This window comes from Emydura macquarii, unplaced genomic scaffold, assembly GCF_026122565.2.
Source record: "Emydura macquarii macquarii isolate MOO-44397 ecotype Brisbane River unplaced genomic scaffold, CSIRO-AGI_Emac_v2 contig_3530, whole genome shotgun sequence".
NCBI classification, from domain to species: Eukaryota; Metazoa; Chordata; order Testudines; family Chelidae; genus Emydura; species Emydura macquarii.
The window spans coordinates 6,893,377-6,913,166 of record NW_027133667.1 but is presented as its reverse complement, the minus strand read 5'-3'; the positions used below and the strand labels follow the sequence as shown (position 1 = coordinate 6,913,166).

The following is a 19,790-nucleotide window of genomic DNA, read 5'->3' as shown; positions in this document are numbered from 1 at the left end:
TTTTATTTTCATGATTTTGGCCTCTGAATATTTTCTTACGATACTGTCAAATGAAAATGATCAGTTAATATATTTCAATCGATACATTTTTTGGTAAATTACTTACAATCCTTATTTCTTTGGAGTAATTTTGCATATGTAGTTTACCAGGAAAAGTGTATAAAATTGTCAGTTTGTGGTAAAACTATGTATGCAAGTGGCCTTTCAGTTGAAGGTCATCAACAATTAATATGTACATATAATGTTTTATGTCTTAGGGTTTTGTATTATGTTAGATTTTGAGATTACTAATCAAGGAATAACTTGTATTGGGTTGTTGTGTTGTTATGAAATATGCTTTTTCTTTTGTACTTGATGATGATAATGCCTCTCCATAGTAACAGTGTAGATGTCTCTATGTAGATAAGGTATTAACATAGCGTATGTCTTGTAGAAGTTCTTGTGGTAGTTTAGACCGATCAATCTACTTATATATTCTGTTTCAATATTCTAAAATGTTACATCTTAAACCACTGTATAATATTAAAATCTAACCACTGCATTGATATGAAATACTCTTTTTTTCTTATAAAAGATGATCCAGATCGAGGTGTGGGTTGCATATTGTACAGTCAGAATGGATATTTTGTAAGTATGGTGAATATTTCATGCCCTTCCTTTAATTTTCATTCTCTCCTGTGCATTAACTAATAAGTGTACCAGTACTGGTATCTCAAGAGTTTGCCACTGCTATCTGGCTGGTCACTTGCTGCAGTAATGTATCTACCCCTGGCCTGGAACCTGGAGGAGAGATCGGGCTCAGGTCCCTTTCCCCTGCCCCCTTTCCCCACTGGGCATTACCGGGCTGGCCAACACCTGGAAATAGGGGCAACACCTGGCACCCTGACCCTCCAGGAAAGAGAAAAGTGCGGGACACACAGTAGCAGAGCCACACCATATAGGATTGTCAGACTGATGTATATGTAAGAAATAACTGGTCTTGATGGTAGGCAGTGATTGAGTATTTAAGCAGCAAATATCCCTGAGAAATAAATGTGATGTAACTATTGTATATTACAAACTTTTCTTAAACATGGAAGTTGTTGTGTGTGTCTGGGAAGAGGGGATTGCATGTATCTGTATTTCTCTTGATTTAAACTATAATGATATATGTCTTATTTTTCTTAGTCATTATTGTTAATTTACAGCTCTGTTAGGTTCTGCTAATTTTTTTTCTTAGTTTGGAGCAGGTTATAATGGATATCCGATTGGTGCAGTATATGCAAACTTGCCTTGTGCAGGTAGACAAAACAAAAACAAGCCAGGAACAGCAAAAAGGCCTGTTCTTATCCATGCTGAAGCAAATGCTCTACTGTTCAGGTTATTATTATTATTATTATTTGTTGTTGTTGTTGTTGTTTAAAAGTAAGTCAGTGGTTTTAGGTAAGTTCATTAGGGAACTATATACTACTGTAGTGGTAATATCCATATGATTAATTGTGGAGCCCTCTTATAAATTACATATAACATGCACCTTTGACCACCTCACCTGGTGTCTATCCAGTAATTTATCTCCCTAAGAATACTAATGGTCTACATCTCCAAGCACAGTAATATGCTGTCAAAATTTTAACAAAGTCTTCTTAAAAAATGTTCCTTGACACCTCATTGTTCCACCCTTCAGGCACAGTTACCCAGCATGCTTACCTTCTCCCCACAACATGTAGCTCCCAGCACCTTGTGAAAGATTTGTCTGGCAGCATCAGCTGATCCTTAGGGTAGCAACAGTAGTGACAGTTGGATGCCCTGAGGATATTGGTGGCAATGGTAGCAGCTGGTGAGTTATTTAAATCTGTATGTATGGGGACTGATGAGGGCAGCAGTGCTACTTATCTGTTGATAGCAGAAACTGGCCATATTGGGATGAGAATGCTCTGCTTCCATTGCCTAGCAACAAGCAGATGGCAGTATTCCCTGTCCAGGCACTTAAGTACTGGAGAAGAAGGAGAGAAGATGCTTTGGCTGGCATTGCTACTGCCTTAGCAATAGGCAAACAGCTCTATTAGGAGCAGATTAAGACTAATTGAGGTTCAGATACACTAGAATTATGGAATTTTCCTGCCCTTCAAAACAGACATTTCTTCTTTAAGTAGCATCTCTGTGGGTGCTCCACTTCAGGTGTACATGTGCCACTCAAATCCTTGATCGGAGATTTTCTGTTAGCAGTGTCTGTTTGACCTGTGCATGTACTCTATACAACCTCATGCCATGCTCCAAGGGTACATAGGCCTGCCTGGGTGAACCACCCTCAGTTACTTCTTTACCACCTTGGCCTGAGATGGAGCTCTAGCGTGTCTGCCTTGTGCATGCCTCAGCATGTTTTGTAGTTGTTGGTTAGTTAGTTTAGTGTTTCTAGTTAGTATTAGTTGCTTTTAGTATAGATTTATTTAGATGGTTGTGAGTGGTTTCAGTTTTTCCTCTCCTCTTTTCTCCCACAGTTTTTCTGGGGAGCTTATTTGGCCTGGCTGGGCATACCTGGCTTGCCAGGTTTCATATGCTGCCTCTCTTGTCGGGATGCTATCACAATCAGCAACGACCACTCTAAGTGTATCTGTTTTTTGGGAGAGTCCAATACCATAGACATCTCCCAAAAGTGTAACGTTTGCCTGACTCTAAAATCGAGAGCTTGGAAGAATTGGGAGACCAAACTGAAGCTGCTGCTGATAGAGCACTGCCTTCGACCCACTTCTGAGTCAGGTCAGGAGACCACCCTCAGTGCTTTCGACTTTGGCTAAGGTCTTGCCTAAAAAGGGGAAAATCTCAGATGACTCAGGGAAGTCTCTGAAGAAGAGGAACTCCATTTCCCACCACAAGGAACCAGCTCCCAAGAAGTCCCAATCTCCTGCTAGATCTACAGTGTCAGAAGCCTCGATCTCTTGACTTGGTCCCATGGAAGTGTAAGACTCTTTCTCTTGTACCAGTGGAGCAGAGAGATCCTGGAGCACTTTGGAGAAACACAGCATTGGCAGGACCCCAATATCATCCTCCTCCAGATCAGCACCATCTATATCAGACCTACCAACGGTACCTTTCCATTTGACTCCGTTGGTACCGACAAAATCAAAGCACACACCTTTGTTCCTGATGGTACTGTCCTAGTCAACTGCTGCATTGGAACCGACTCACTCAGTACAACAGGAATGCCATTACTCCAGGGACTTGTCATTGTTAGATGAGCCAGAGTCCCCACTGCTTATGTGTACCAAACAACTCTCAGTACCGAGACCCCAGTCTTTGGATTAGCAGTGCTTCCTGGTACTGCAGGATTCTCCACCCTTTACTACTACCCCCTTTTACCCTCTCACCCTATTAGAAGACAACGAGGAAAATGAAGGAGACATTCAATCAGTCTCCTCCATATCACTGCAGGAGCCCATACTTTGACAAAGAACCTCCATCCATGTCATGATGTGATGTCCTAGGTACCATCCTTTCTTCTGTATGGTGCTCCCCAATAGCCATACTGGGATCTTTGGGTGGCATATCGGCAGTGATTTGCCGGATCTCCAGCTCCACTGCACCAGTAAACTACGGTCACACAGTCTCCTCCACCAAACACAACACAAGGAGACCTTTGAAGAACAGGAAGTTAGGACAGACAGAGAGGCTACCCCATAAACCTCTATTTTGTCTCCATCTCTGGACAAGGCAGTCATGCTTCCACCACCACTGATGGCTGATTATTTTTGTCAATTTCAGGATCTTGCGAAGGGGGTGGTGGTATCTCTTGAGGAAGATATCTCTTGAGGATGTTAAAATCACAAACTCCTGGATATTTTGCAGTTGGTGACACCCACCTAGGTTGTACTACCAATTAACGAAGTGCTTCTGAATCCAGCAAAGAGTGTGTGGCAAATTTCTGTCACCAAATTGCCAACTTGTAAATGGATGGCTAAGAAATAATTATCTTTCCCCCAAGCACTCAGAATCTTTGTTTTCCAAACCCTCACCTAATTCCCTGGTTGTGGATGCTGTAAACGAGTGGGGTAGACAGCATTATTCCAGGACTGCTCCTTATGTCAAGGACCAGAAAAGGTTAGACGTTTTTGAACGGAAGGCATACTCATCTGTGATGCTCCAATTTCAGATCGCAAACTATCAGGTGGTCATGGTCAAGTATGACTACACAAATTACAACAGCTTTGCATCCTTTATTGAACATCTTCCAGAGTAGCATAGAGAACATTTCCAGACCATCATTAAAGAGGGTCAGTTATTAACCAGAACCTCTCTCCAAGTGTCCTTGGATTCTGCAGATGCATAGCCTAGATACATCCACAGCAGTTGTCATGTGCATGGCATCGTGGCTTCAGTTGTCAGGATTCCTGAGAGAGGTTCAGAATATGGTTGAGGACCTCCCATTTGATGGTCAGAAAGTCTTCTCGGGAACTATGGATGAGTCCCTGCACATGCTGAAGGACTCCAGGGCCACCTTGAGGTCTCTGTGTATATATTTTCCTACGAACAAGAGGAGATTTAGCAGGTCTCATACTGCCCAGAGATCATACCTGACTCTGTTCTCTGGTTTTCACAGAACTACTGAACCCGCTAGAAAAAAACATAGATTCCAGAGGAAAAGAGCTTCCCATCCTCCTTCAGCTAGTACCCAATCATTATCGAAACAGCAATTTTGACAGATTGGTTGAGGACTCAAGTCCTCCCTTATCTCTAGTTTGCAAGCTGCAACCTTTAGCCCAGCTGCCTACTTTTGGAGACTGCTTTTCCCATTTCCAGTGGGCCTGGCTATTTATTACAAGAGACAAATGGGTCACGGAGATTATAATATTGGACTACACCATCCTCTTTAGGTCTCTCACCACCCTCCACTCCTCTTCCCCATCCCTCTTCAGGGACTCCTCTCACAAGACTATCCTGAATCAAGAAGTACATTCCTTCTTTTGTTTAGGAGCAATAAAATCAGTCCCATCCCCTCAAGGGGGGAAAGGGTTTTACTCGAGGTATTTTCTCACGCCAAAGAAGAATGGAGGGTGGAAACTGATCTTAGATCTAAGACAACTGAACAAATTTGTGAAGTCTCAGAAGTTCCAGATGGTGACTCTGGCAGCTAAAATCCCTTCTCTAGAGGCAGAAGATCAGTTTTTAGCCCTCAACCTACAGGAAGCCTATTTCCATGTAGCAATACATCCAACACACAGGACATACCTGCTCTTCACCATGGGCCAGGATGATTTTCAATGCTGAATACTTCCTGTAAACCTCTTTTTGGCCTCAAAGGTGTTCTCAGAGGTTTTAACAGTAGTGACTGCTTACCATCAGTGAGAAGCAATTTTAGTCTTCCCATATTTTAATGGCTGGCTACTCAAGGCCTGTTCTTACAAAGCAGTACTAACTTCCACCTAGACATCTCTCTTCCTCTTCCAGGAGTTGGATCTCCTGCTAAATGTAAAGAATTCCAAGTTAGCCTCTGTACTGAGAATACAATTCATAGGGGCATATTTATATTTGTTGGCAGCCAGGGCCTTCAAGGTGGTTGGGACAATCCAAGAAAGCCCCCATGCTACAGTAAGGAACTGTTTGCAGCTCCAGGGTCATATGGCAATTTACACCTTCATGACTGAGCATGCAAAATTATGCTATTGCTGCTTTCAGGACTGGTGCAGGAGGACCTATTCCTCAGCCAGAAACAGCTTGGACAAACAGTTTACAGTTCCCCTCCAGGTGAAGAACTCCCTGAATTAGTGGAAAGTTCAACGCAGTATCTGCGCAGGCATCCCTTTCATCCATTCAGTTCCAATATTAGCTGTGACTGTGAACACATCACTGTTAGGGTGGAGAGCACACCTTCACACACTCACAAATCAGGGCAGATGGTCACCACAGGAAACTGGTCTCCATATCAACTTGTTGGAACTCAGGGCAGTCAGGAATGGGCTAGGAGACAACCTAGACACTATCTACATACAGTGTATTCATGGAGATATACGCCTGTACCCCATGAGGGAAGTCGCAGTAGTCCCTGCGCTGGCTTACCCAGTGATTCTGGGTTGAGATCTGGAAGACTTTAAGGAAATTATAAAAGCTTGGGGTAATGACCCTTTGAAGGAAGAAGACTCCTGAGTCCTTGGGGTCAGGAAACTTAGCTTGAGTCAGGGATGAAGAGGATCCCAGAGAGGGCCCCTCTCAACAAGAACCGTCGCTGGGGAGGCAGAAGGCCCCCTGACCTCAAGGCTGAGACTTGCTGATGGCTGATATAGATTTTATTAGATTTTATCAGGAGGATCTGATGCTGAGTTGGATGTATGAGCAGTTTGCAAGTGTGAATGGGGAAATGGCAGACCCACAGTAACTGAAATTATAGCCCCACTTTGAGCTGAGGAAGAGAGGCTATACTGGATGGCCAAGGATGCCCAAACAGGAAAAATATGGGCCCAGTTCCTAGTCCCAAAGAAGTTCTGACAATGGGTGCTGCAGCTGGCACACACAATACCCTGTGGGGGGCACTTAGGGCGAGAGAAAACCCTTGACCAGGTAACCTTTAGGTTTTACTGCCCAGGGATTCATAGCAAAGTTGAGGACTATTGCGCATGGTGCCTTATGTGTGACCAGACCCCCAAGCTCCAAAAGCCTTGCTTGTCCCCCTCCTGGTGGTTGGATTCCCTTTAAAAGAATCAGCATGGATCGGGTGGGACTGCTGGACAAGACAACGACTGGATACCAGTACATCCTAGTGATCGTGGACTACGCCATCTTGTATCCTGAGGCCATCCCTCTTTGAGTCAGCATAGCCACTCACATTGCCCCCAAGCTGCTGAAGCTATTCACCTGGGTCAGGGCATCAAAGGAGATCTTAACCAATCAGGGGACCAATATGACATTGAAGTTGATGAAGGAGCTATGTGACCTCTTAAAAATCAAAACCTTAAAGACGTCAATCTATCACCCTCAGACAGACAGGCTAGTGGAGCACTTCAATAAAACCCTAAAAGGACTGTGGAAGTTCATTGCCAAGGATCTGTGTGGTGCCACCAGCCCAAAGAAGGTCATGTGGCCCGCAAGCTGTGATAAGACATTCTGGGAGCTGAAAGAGCAGCTTAGTTGAGAGCCAGTGCTCATGCATCCCAACTTCACCAAGAGCATTATGCTACAAACCGATGTCTCTGATGTAGGGCTCAGAGCAGTGCTCTCCCAGGACGTGGACAGAGAGGAGCACCCAATACTGTACTTCAATCAGAAGCTGTTCCCATGAGAAACATCCTACTCAGACACTGAGAAGGAGGCCCTGACAGTAAAATGGGCTGTGGACACCCTAAGATGATATTTGGGAGGGAACCCCTTTCTCTTAGTGACAGACCATGTGCTGCTATCGTGGCTACATTGTATGAAGGACACCAACCCCAGGGTTATGTGTAGCTATCTCTCCTTGCAACCTTACAGCTTCCAGATATGTCACAGGGCTGGAAAAGATCATAAAAACACAGACTTATTTTTTGAGAAATGGGCAGGCACAAGGACTGCAAGACAACACGCTGGCACCGGATCCGAGGGAGAGGGTGTGTGATAGGGTGCATAAACCTCTTATTGGACAGCAAAGAGTTAATGAGCAGCTTTGGGCTCCGGAGGCCATGCCCCTCTGCCCTTGCCGAGCATGTGCCACTTGGAGGTGGGGTGCCCGCCAGAGACTGTGACTATTAGGCAGGATGCCCGCCAGAGTCTGCGACCAGTAGATGGAGTGACCACCAGAGGTGGTGACCACCAAGTGGTGGACAGCAGACCTGTTCACATACACATAAAGGTTATGTGACTTACCCAACACCACAGAGGTAAGCAGTGTTAGGTCCAGGACTAAAATCCAAATCTCCTGGCTCCCAATCCACTAGACTAGTGTTTCTCAACCTTTTATGTAGCAAGTACTAACTTCTGAAAATTTTAATAAGTACCCCAACACTCAATTTTCCATGGGATTTTATATTTACAGATGAATGTGAGCCATATGTTGGAAGAAGGGCTGAGTATATAAGGCCGTGATATGACAGATGTCAGATCTAGTGTGGGTAGGGTTACCACCTTTACACCAAGGGTGCGCAACTCAAGTGTGTACCTGGGTTAGAGATGGTGTTGGCCAAAGCTAGGAGGCTTTGAGCGGCATGTCAATGCTGGGGAATATAAAGCGCTGTGTCAAATTTTTTGCCATAGATTTGAGGAGGAGGAAGAGTGAGGGAGAGACAGGGAAGGAGGACTAGAGAGAGAAAGAAAGGCAGGAAAAGAGGGTAACTGGTGAAATCTGGGGCTGTCATAGTTGTCAATTTCACTGCTCAGCTAGAGCTGGGGCAGAGGAGGCTTCTGTGCTGGCTGGGTTAGGGGGTTCGCAAGATGCAGGAGATTGCCACTGGGCTCCCACCTGGGAGCTGGGACCTGGTGGGAAGCAGGGGGCTGCTGCTGCCTGCCTCCCAGCTGTGACTCTATTTTCCCCTGGGTACTCCCTGCCTTTGTCTCACGTACCCCCAGGGGTACGTGTACCACAGGTTGAGAAACTATACACTAGACAAACATTGCTCCCCAATATAACTCCATTTTTAATGGAGTTACTCTTGATTTATACCTGAAAGCACATTGAGAGTACAATAAGACTATAAATCTTAGCAACTGGGGGAAGGATGGTAATTATAAATGGTCTACTGGCCACTTATGGCCATTTTCTCTGTAGAGAAAAGATGGAGTACTCCAGTGAGACTGGAATGGTTTCAGTTAAGTCATAAATTCATTACTGTTGTAAATAATAAGTGCAAATATATATGTATAAGGATGAGAAGCTCAAAGATAAAAATAAAGTGAGATGGGAAATCTGGGGTAGAGAGAACAACTAACCAGAAATAAGGTTCGTCAGTGAAAGCCCTAGGATTTATATGAGGGACACTCAGTATGATCTCTTATTTTGTTTTTGTAGAGAATACATTGTGCTATTTTTTTTTTCAGATTTAGAAAAAAAATAGAAGAGAATGATGTTCTTTATTGCAGCAAACCTCCTTGCTCTGAATGTCAAAAGTATATACAATATGTGGGCATAAAGAAAATTATTTCTGTACAAGAATCATCACAATCAACATCAGACCAACAAGTATGTTAATGTAATACAATTACCTTATTGTAATTATTTATTTATACATTCATTTGATGTTCAGTGCTATTGTATATAGTCAGTATACTCAATTTAAAAAACCCTAAGCATCTGTACATGCCCTCATAAGGTCGACACAGTAGAGGAACCTCCACTATACAAAACACATTCAACATATTTCAACATCCATAATTATACAAATACATGACTAAACAATATGGCTTGCACTTTGTCCTGAAAGCCTTTAAATCCAGATTCTTCTGGAGCCAAGAAGGGAGTAAGTGCTATATTCTAGGACCTTCCCCATTGAGGAAGTCCAGCCTCCTGGAGGTTAGTCCTAGGGACTGACAGCAAGAGCACCCTTGCTGAGCTCATCTGTCCTCCTTCCACATCCCATGCTTTTGTCTACTTTGAAGTTTGCTCTTTCAAACCATGTGTATTTTGAGACCCATCAGTATGGCTTGCTGGCCAATGATCACTGGAGCACAAGGGGTTCACCTTCAAGTGATTTATCCATATACCCAGGAATGTGGTGTGAGTGCTCGAGTTCAGAGTCTTTTGGCCAGCAGCATCTGGGAGTCCTTGAGCCCTGTATCGAGCGTATAAAAGAGCAGAGCACACCAGCCACCACTCAGTTCCTCTCACCACCACCTGGCTTCAAGACAGCATGGCTGGCTGGCTGCTGGCATCCCTTTTTCTCAACAAGTAAACTATACAATAAAACCTGCTAAGAGCGACCATTCATGGACGTTAGCAAAAGTGGTTGTTTGTAAGAGGTGATCTCTTGTCAGAGGTTTGCTGTAAAATGAGCACTTTTAGGATGTACAGAAAGGTTACTTTTGTTGTTGATGTTTCATATTTAATTTTAATCGCCTTTTAAATGAACATTACATACACTATATAATACAGTTCTGTACTGTATTTAAAATCTTGTGATGGGTTTATTAATAAAATAAAAAGAGTGGCATGGTATGGTATTGCCACCCTTACTTCTGCGTTGCTGCTGGTAGCAGCGTTGCCTTCAGAGCTGGGTGGCTGGAAAACGGTGGCTGCTGGTGGGTGCCCAGCTCGGAAGTCAGTGCCACTGCCAGCAGAAGCACAGAAGAAAGGAAGATCAGTTTCCCCTACAGGTTTGTTTTTATGGATGAGGGTAAGAAAATGTGGTCACTGGTCACAGATGACAGGTTGTTGCTTTTCAGTTAAATTTTAGGGGGAAAACATTCTGTGTCTTCTACAAGTAGTCACTTGTGAAAGGTGGTCTCTCTTTAGAGGTGGTCATTAAGGCAGGTTTTACTGTAGTTAGTGAAGTTGTTAGTTAGTACTTGCCTGGTGGCATCGTGTTATTTTTTTGGTAAGGTTAGGTATTATTTTACCAGTAATTATTATTATTTTATTATTTTACCAGTAATAAATTCTTTCTAGTACTGGGATGTGCATATGGACAGTCTCTTGAATGAGAATACTTTGTGCTCTGGTGATCCTTAGCCAGTGAGCCGTATCGACTGGACTGAAAATATGTGTGGTCTGAAAGTGTGAACTTCTAACTAGATAAAAGACCAGGATGGCTTCAATCAAGTCTCCCAGATTTAAATCCTTCATGTAAAGGAGCTATGCCTGTTGATGATGGGCACTTAAAATGTTTGTTTTGTTTGAGGGAATTGCACATTCCCAGAAAATGTGCCATTTACAAGTTCTTTACCAGCAGGACCCACAAAGACAGGGAAGCTTAGCTCCAAATCTACCTCATGGGCAAGTTTATGAGGCCAGCATCACATGACCCTCCTGTCTGTGATCTTCCTACGCCTAAGAGAGCTAGTGATGGTTCGCAAGCCTCCAGAAATTCATCCACAGCCCTGGCTACAAGATCTGACAAGAAACCATTGTCAGGAAAAATACAAGGCACAGGGAGTTCTAGAAGTAAATTGCCAACTGAGATATCCTTGAAAAGAAGAGTGGCTTCTCCCCACTGCTTTGCCTCTGAGACTGAATGGCCCTGTGTGGTTTTTATTGAAGCTCAACCTCATCGCAGTACTGAGCCTTTGGCACAGCATTGGCACACTGATGAGTTTTCTCATATGTCACCACTACAAGCTCCTTCTACATCTCAGAGATTGGTGCATTTGATGTCCCCGTTTCTACATCGGTACTGGAACCTCCAGCACCACACCTTCTAGCATTGATAACGTCGGCACCGACTACATCGGCATTGTTCATTGGAGATGACACAGCACCATCTCATCTGTTGGCTCTTCAGCAGTAAACAGTACCGATGATGTTCAATGTACTGACAGTCTTCCAGAAGACTGAACTCTTAAGCAGCCCATAGCTCCGAGAAGGGTCACAGAGGCATCAAGGGTTAAAGAACTGGTGACTACAGAGTAGGGTACTAAGGTCAGTGCTCAGCTTGGCAGATGCCAAAGTATTGGTCTCAAAAGGTGTCCTTGAAGTCCTATGCAAGACCAAGGAAAGTGGAGGAGACATCCATGATGAGTAGTACATATGGGAGCACTCCATTCCCCAACATTCATTTGGCACTACCCAAGATGATGATGAGAAGGAGTATTCCAAAGCACTTCAAGGCAGTAGATTTAGTTATGGATAGTTGAGCCATGGAGGTACTTGGTGTCACAGTTAGAGACACCCAGTGCCACCATACACCAAAGTACACAGCAATGGCGATTACCTGGACAGACCTCAGCATCCAAGGCTCCTCAACCTACAGCTGCTCAGGCTGCTCCTGAGTTACAATCAAGTCAATTTGCCTCCCAACATGAGGACTTAATAGGGGACATCTCATCTAATCTGGGTGATTTGTTTGGTCCCACTATTCTTTCATCATCACCCTCAGATGAGGCACTGGTCCGTTCCACTACACTCTAGTTGGCTGACTTTAAGGAGTTTCAAGACCTCTTGAAGAATCTGATTTCTTACAAATCCCAATGGAGGAAGTTCAGGAACCAACTTGTAAAATGATGGATATTTTAGAATTGACTTAATCTGGCAGAATAGACCTCCCTGTAAATGAGCCTATTATGGATCCAGCTAAAGTAATATGGTAGACCCAGCCAAAGCAGCCCTCACCTCCACAAGGTGGACAAGAAATACCAACTCCTGCTAAGAGGAGCTGAGTTCTTTTACATGCATCCAGAACCATCTTCATTTGTAGTGACAGCTGCTGATGAAAAGTCACATCAGCAAAATAAGACTACACCAAAAGAACATGATCCAAAAAGATTGGATGTATTTGGCCATAAATCATATTAGATGGGTACTATGCACTTTAGGATTGCAAATTATCAGGCCCTCATTGCCAGATATGATTATTTGAACTATGAGAAATTTGCAGTATTCAAGACAAACTGCCTCCAGATGCAAGGGAAAAGTGTTCTTTGGTAAATGAAGGACAGTTGATTTCCAGAACCATCCTTCAGATGGTTTGGGATGCAGCAGACACCATTTCACTATTGATGGTCACCACAATCATAATGAGAAGGATGTCTTGGCTGCAGGATCTGGCTTCACTCAGGAGGTCCAATTTACAGTAGAGGATTTGTCCTTTGAGGGATCAAAATTGTTCAGCTCTAAGACAGATGACGCCCTTCACATGTTGAAGTATTCTAGAGTGACTCTTAGCTGTCTCAGATTCTGTATACCTGCCCCTAAACAAAAAAGCATCAGGAAGCAACTGTATGCCCCAAAGAGACCAGTTCCACCTTCCTTCTTTCATCAAAAATCGCCTGAGCATCCCAATGAGAGCCTCCTCTCATTTCCATAAAAAAGACCTCTGAAGCCTACTTAACACAGTCTGCATTAGAGCCAAAACATTTGTTTTGATGGGACTGTCAAGAGATGCAAACTTACCCGTTGGCATCCAGAATGACTGACGCTTCCTTTGGAAACCATTTGTTCCTTTTAAGGCATGCCTGATCCTCCATCACCTCGGACCAAGGGATCATGATAAGATTACAACAGGATATTCTATCCAATTTCACACTGTGCCTATTCCCACCCCACCTTTCCTGGCTCTTTTCAGCGAGCCATCTCATGAGGACCTATTACACCAAGAAGTCCTCTTGGCTGTTTTCTCTAGAGTAATAGAAAGGGTACCTTTAAAGTACCAGCAAAAGGGTTCTAAAGCACATATTTCCTTATTCCAAAGAAGAAAGGAGGATGACAACCCAACTGGGACTTAAGAAAGCTCAACACATTCATATGCAAGTTGAAGTTCGGGATTGTCGTACTTGCCTCGATAATTCTCTCTCTGGATCCAGGGAACAAGTTTGCATCTCTTGACTTCCAAAATGTGTACTTCCGTATATCTATAATTCCATTGCACAGGAGGTACCTAAGGATCATGGTAGGCCACAGGCATTTTCTGTAGCGATTTATACCCTTCTGACTATCCACTGCACCAAGGGTTTATACAAAGGTGATAATAGTCGTCACGGCACATCTAAGAAAAAGGAACATCTTGGTATATCCTTACCTGGACAACTGGCTAGTTCAAAGAAGGACTCCTCATCGGGTGACAGATGCCATAATTATAGCCTCTACCTGTTCTAGAAGCTGGGCCTGAAAGTGAACATGCAGAAATCCAACGTAACTCACATTCAAAGACTTGAGTTTATAGGTGCAGTCTTAGGGCTATACATGACATTACTGTGTGGCAAGCCAGGGTGTGAATCTACAGCGCACTAGTTTGCTGTGCAATGCAACAATCTGTATGGACACTGCTGCAGTGCATTAAAAGTCCAGAGGGCTGTCAGGCTTACTGCACTTTACAAGTGCTTTCTACATGTCACTTTAAAGACTGTTGGACACAAGGAAAACAGAGATTTGAAAATTTGATTATGCATGTGAATGTGTTTTCGTGAACCTTCTGTATCTGACAGTCTGGCCTTCACAATATAATCCTCTCAGGGTCCAGAGCTTTTCTGGCCATTACTCACTTGCTGAGTAACCTGAAATGGAAGACCATTTCCTTCATGAGAATAAATATTTACATCTTTCCTTGGCTCTATTGCAAATGGCTTGAGTTGATTTGTTACTTTTATATAATTAATATTTTGCAGTTTTGGAAATTACAGTTCTGGAGAATTCTTCTTCTGGGGTTGTCCCAAGCATGGCTTACATCCAGATATCTGATCTGCCTCCAGTTAATAGGAAAAATGAGAATTCCCATTCTGAAAAGACTACCAGACATGTAGCATTCTCGAAAGAATATTCACAAATAAGACCAAATTTTTCTATCGGCCCAGAAGTATATGTGTATTTATAAAAATGTTTTTTCCTTTTCAGGACCCCACAGACTCTTTAAAGAGCAACTTCATATATAATCAGGTATGTATCTTTATTAAGGCATATAGACCCAAGAAAATATTGTAAAAAAATTATTTACAAACATTCATTTAATAAAATCAGACTCACTTTGATTGAGACCACCTTAATTTCCTTTTTTTGGATGTTTGTCCCAGCCAATTTTGGTTTGTAAGAAAGTTCACTAAACAAGAAACAGTGGAGCATAATTGTGTAAATATGTACTCACACTAGTGTTCACAGTGGAGATGTTTGATGGCTTTCTTGAAAGCGCATTCTGGGTTTGGAAATCATCCAGTCAGGGATGGAATGGGAAACAGTGTACCAACAAGAAGAAACGTTAGGAGTTGGCACCAAGGGAGGGAAATAATGTCACTTAAAGATTTTTTAAACATGTTTGAGAGAGGTAAAGGGATCAGAGTTTGGGGGAGAAAACAGAAATGGGACTGACAGGAGTATGGACAAATTAGATAAATGCTGATATGAAGGTAGCTTTTAATCTGGATTTTGCCTTGTCCAATTGAATGAGAGCTTTAGGAATGAAATAATGACATAGATGGGATGTAGGATTGGGTAAAGGTACCCAGGATTGTTTAATGTCCCAATAAATTCCCTGGACAGATCTGATGAATAGCTAAGATAAATAAAGGCAGATGTGGGCAGAAAAAACTGTGCAAAAAATTATTTTGTGACTGTTCTTTGTATCAATTCCTTCTATTTTTTCAACAGTGGAAACCTCAACATGCAGAACGTACTGGTAAGATAACTACATAAAGTTGAACATTGTATCTTTAGGTTGCTAAGTTTGGTATTATTTTATTATTACTCAACTTATTTAAAAACACTTCTAGCATGTCATAAAATATTAGAATGGGCCCTTTTATATAACAAACACAATTTTCAATTGAGAGTAATATTTCCATTACAAGTTGGATTGATTTAACACTGATAGTCCTTAAATTAGACCTACTAGCTCCATTTTGGTTTAGGGCCATACAATTCAAATATCTACACTCTACCTGCTGATTCAATACTTCTGAATGAACAGCAGGTTGATGTGTACAAGAATCCTGCTCTTTATACCCGTAAGTGGCCCTGTGCCTTGCGTGTGTTAATGCACAAAATGATTAATAAATTTACATTATAGCAGGTTTCTTTAGGTCACCAGTCTCTGGCATCCCATTTGGCCTTCAGTCTTTCTTTGTGATTCAAATTAAAATTTCATTTTGGATGTAGACTTCTAGTTCTCATGTCTTTGATGTGTATTTAGGTGGTTTCCTCTGGCCCTATATAGGCTGATTTGACTCCTGGATTTGGTTTTTCTTTTCCCTGAGAACAGCTTGGATTTCTTGGGTTTGCTTTTTCAATCTACCACACTCATTTTATGCTGATATAAATCCATTGAAGTCAGTGGAGTTACACCAGTGTAACACTAGTGTAATGGAATGAATCAGGCCTCTTATAAAATAACAGCCACTAATTCCAAAGTTGTCTTACATAAAACTTGGCTTATTCAAGTTAGAAAACAAAAACAAACAAACAAACAAAAAAAAAGGCATAAATATTAAGCAGGATAGTGCACACTTATTCTAAGAATATACAGTCTGTGTTAGATAGGATACTTCTTATAGTTTAATCCCTTTGATTTAAGCAAGAGGAAACATACAGCCTGAAATATGGGAAAAATACTTTTAAAATGCCTAAGTCCTATTTTCAAAACTGATACAAACATTTAGAGCCGAAGTCCCCTTGTCTTTAATGAGGGTGGAAACCAGATTTCAGAAGAACCAAGAATGGAATTGGAAAAAGGAAACTCCAGTCAGCTGTTGTGGACAACACATTCAGTGTTCAGGAGGTGAAGAAGAGAAGAGAAGTTGGGTAATAGTATGAGGGGGAGAAAGGATCAAGTATTTTAAAATGAAGAAAATCAAAATGTGTTTATACAGGGAGGAAAAAGAAGCTGATGAGTCAGAGGTTGAAAAGTGGTGACTGCATGAGAGCAGGGCAAGAGAAGTTGAAATACATAAAGCAACAAGAATTGGACTGAGTGTTGTTCAGAAGAAGAGAATGTATGACAAGGGGAAGGAGGATAGAGGAGCTGGAATTGACCGGTTTGGAATAGAAGAAGTTCAGTGCTCCCACTTTGATCTCTGGAGGATGACTTGCTCTGTCTAAGGTCTTTTGTATGCTATGATGATGATGATCTCTCCCCTGCACCTTGTACTATGGCTCACATTTTTGTCCTTTTTTTCATAAGCTTTGACAAATATAAATTTTGCCTGGATGGCAGGACTTTTGGATCCAAATATCATTCAGATTTTATCTTACTCAGCCATCTTTCTACCTGTATTTTTAGCTATGTGTGCTCATAGCTCTTGTTGTAGAGGGCTGAAATCTAAAATCAAAATTCAATTGTGATAAAATTGTGATTTTTTTTATGATAGGCTTAATTATCCTGTCAGCCTTGACAATGTCCTGTTTAGAAATTTTATCAAAATTATCTTAGTGAAGTTTTTGATACTACATGTATAAGATGCTGACCATACCTCTAAGAGCTTATTAGAACCTTAGGGCCCGATCCTGCAAACACACATATGACTGTGTCATATAAGGAGTCCCATTGAATTAAATTACTTGTGTGCATAGATGTTTGCAGAATTAAGCCCTAAACCAAGACAAGGTGTATCAAGGGATATGATTACCAGGGTGGAGTAGCAAATGGGTGGTGTCGTCTGTGTTGTTAACGGTGGAAGTGCTTGTCAGTGTAGGGTGCGTGCGTGTCCCTGTGTAGGTGCTGTCCCAGCTCTATGCAGGGAACTGAGATGGCACTCACGATCGAATGAATCGACACAACCACGGATTAGCTGAGCAATGAAGGCACCTGGGCCAGGTTTATTGCGTGTGGCACAATGAGAAGCAACCTACAGAGTATCTATGGGTCAGCTTCCTATATGTGGCGTTACAATGGACACGGCCCAATGGCAGAACTTTCCGTTATCCCCTAGGCTGGACAAAGTCGTTGCCTCTGACACCCTCTTTTATACACTTTCAGACAATTTCGTTCTGCCCCCTTCGACATAGGTAGTTGCCACCCTCTTGATGTAGTCTAATACCACCCTTTACCGTTAATTGGATGATTTGGGCAAAACAACTCCATTTATCACCTTTTTAGACATTTCTATTCATCAAAGTGTCATTTTAGGGAGTCAGTTATCTCTTTGGTGTCAGGATGTCTTGGTGCCTTCTGCACCTGTTGTGTATTTTTAGTAAGATTTGCATATTAGTACTTTTTTGGAAATGTGTTTGCTTGCAGTATCAGCACTTTCTCCGTGCCAGTTTCAGTTAGGTCATAAGTTCACAGGCTAGTTTCTGTTAACTTGGTTTTTTCCACTTATTCTCCTGTTCTCTTGGCTTTTCCCACTTAGGCCTTAAGCCTTAGCCTGTTTTACAGGCCTTAAGCTCTCATTTCTTACTACAGGTGAGAGGACAAGGATTAAGCAGTAAGGTAGTTTCTGTGTTTATTCTTGCACACATCTTGAGGGTTGACCTGATTTTTGTTTTGCATTCTTTGTAATCATCCTTCTTCCTCCGTACTTTCCTTCACAAACTCAAGTGTGCAGGCACACTTGCACACATGCATATGCGCATGCACACACACCCAGCTACTACAAGGAGATAATTAGGTTTTATAGGCCTTGTGGAAGAATATATTTTGAGAGGAAATGTAATCTTCTTAAATATTTTTATAAACCCTTTCAGCCCATTCCATCAGAAGTTACTAAGTGACAAAAAACCTGTAAGTAGAAACCAGTTTAAATTAGGTATTTTCTTCCATATCTAAATCAAGATTTACAACATCCACTACTGTAACCCTTCTTCCCCCCACACCTTGAAAAAGGACTGTAAAAACGTCATTGTAGGGCTCCATATTTATTTTCTCATAGGATCTGATTCTGATAATCTTACTCTTGTTGAATAGCATCTTACTCCACAGTTGATTACCACTTATTTTATTGGGACTACTTTCTGAGTGTGATACTTTTACTCATAATAAGTAGTATCAGAATGTGGCCCTTAATCTCTTGCTTATCAGATATTGAGCTAAAGTGATCTTGAGATACTTCAGCCTCTCCCTGTTGTAATGGACAGGGGTCTGGTGCCTTTAATGATAATAGGTGGGATACCATCCATTACTAAACTTTACCAGAGCAAATACCATACAACATTCCTCATTTAAAATTTTTCTTTTCATCTTCCAGCTTGCATTCTCACTGTCAATGAACAACCAAAGAATTTAGAAGAAAGTGCTGGAGAAGATACAGAAAGAAAGGATGATAAAGGCAAAAGAAAATATATTCAGCAAACTTGCTAATATATTCTTATTTCTTGGTTTCCGTAATTCTTTTTTCTTTAAGATGTTTGAATAAATTTAATTGTTTTGAAAGTCATGAGCCATTGTGTGGGCAGGCAATGTGCAAATTTCTACCATACATCTCTGGCAACACATCTCTATCTTAATTTGAAATTTCCATGCTATTCCATACATCTAGGCCTCTATTCCTATAATAAAATTAAAGTTGTTGTTCTGAGAGTATGGTTTGTTATTTGTATAGCACTATATAGCATTAGTGCTGTGCCACTGGATGCTTTACAAATATGAAAGGACATAAGTTCCTTGGGATCTTACAGTCTAAAACACACAGGTACATAACAGATAGTGACAACAGATCAGGGATAGACACAATGGTAATGGATGGGAAGGGAATACAGTTTCTGGAAGAGAGTTGCTTTTAAGTAAATCCGATTGTAGCAATTGTTTTATTTTATAAAATGTTTATTAATTATGAGTTATTTGTTTAAATAATGTTCAGGTAACAGAGACGGGCATATAGCATCAAGTGAAGATAAATGGCAATATGCTAACTGAAATAAATGAGTTTTGAAGAGGAATGTGATGCTGAATGAGTGAGGAAAAAGCTGTCCCAGATATATGATAGCTGCTTAGGGCCTGATACAAAGCCTGTTGAAGTCAATGGAAGTCACTCCTTGTCCCAGCCAAAGGAAGTGGGTAGCATAGGATTACCCTCCCTTCAGCTGGCACAGGCGGAGTAGCCAGAGAAGGGAGCAAAGCCAGGATATCATTGTACTGTACATTGGCAATCCCCAACTGCTGGAACAGTCAGTGTAACGTGCAGCAGGGATTGGACAGGTGCAGTTTGGTCTCAGAGTCAGGAAAGTGCAAGAATGAGGATCCTCACAGAGGGTCTGGTGAATCAAATTTTAATGTGGTTTTAGGATATAGTGCTTTATTTAAATACGCATAGAAATGAGAGGTACAGCAGAATTCATTTTAACCAGA

At 41.8% G+C, this 19,790-nt stretch overlaps 1 long non-coding RNA gene across 1 annotated transcript; it reads left to right on the top strand.

The window, feature by feature from the left end:
• Positions 1-1,251: 1,251 nt before the first annotated feature.
• Positions 1,252-14,455, top strand: LOC137145433 (uncharacterized). Its single transcript, XR_010917654.1, has 3 exons — positions 1,252-1,359; positions 8,974-9,115; positions 14,414-14,455. It is a non-coding gene; the product is annotated as an uncharacterized lncRNA (long non-coding RNA).
• The last annotated feature ends 5,335 nt before the right edge of the window (positions 14,456-19,790 follow it).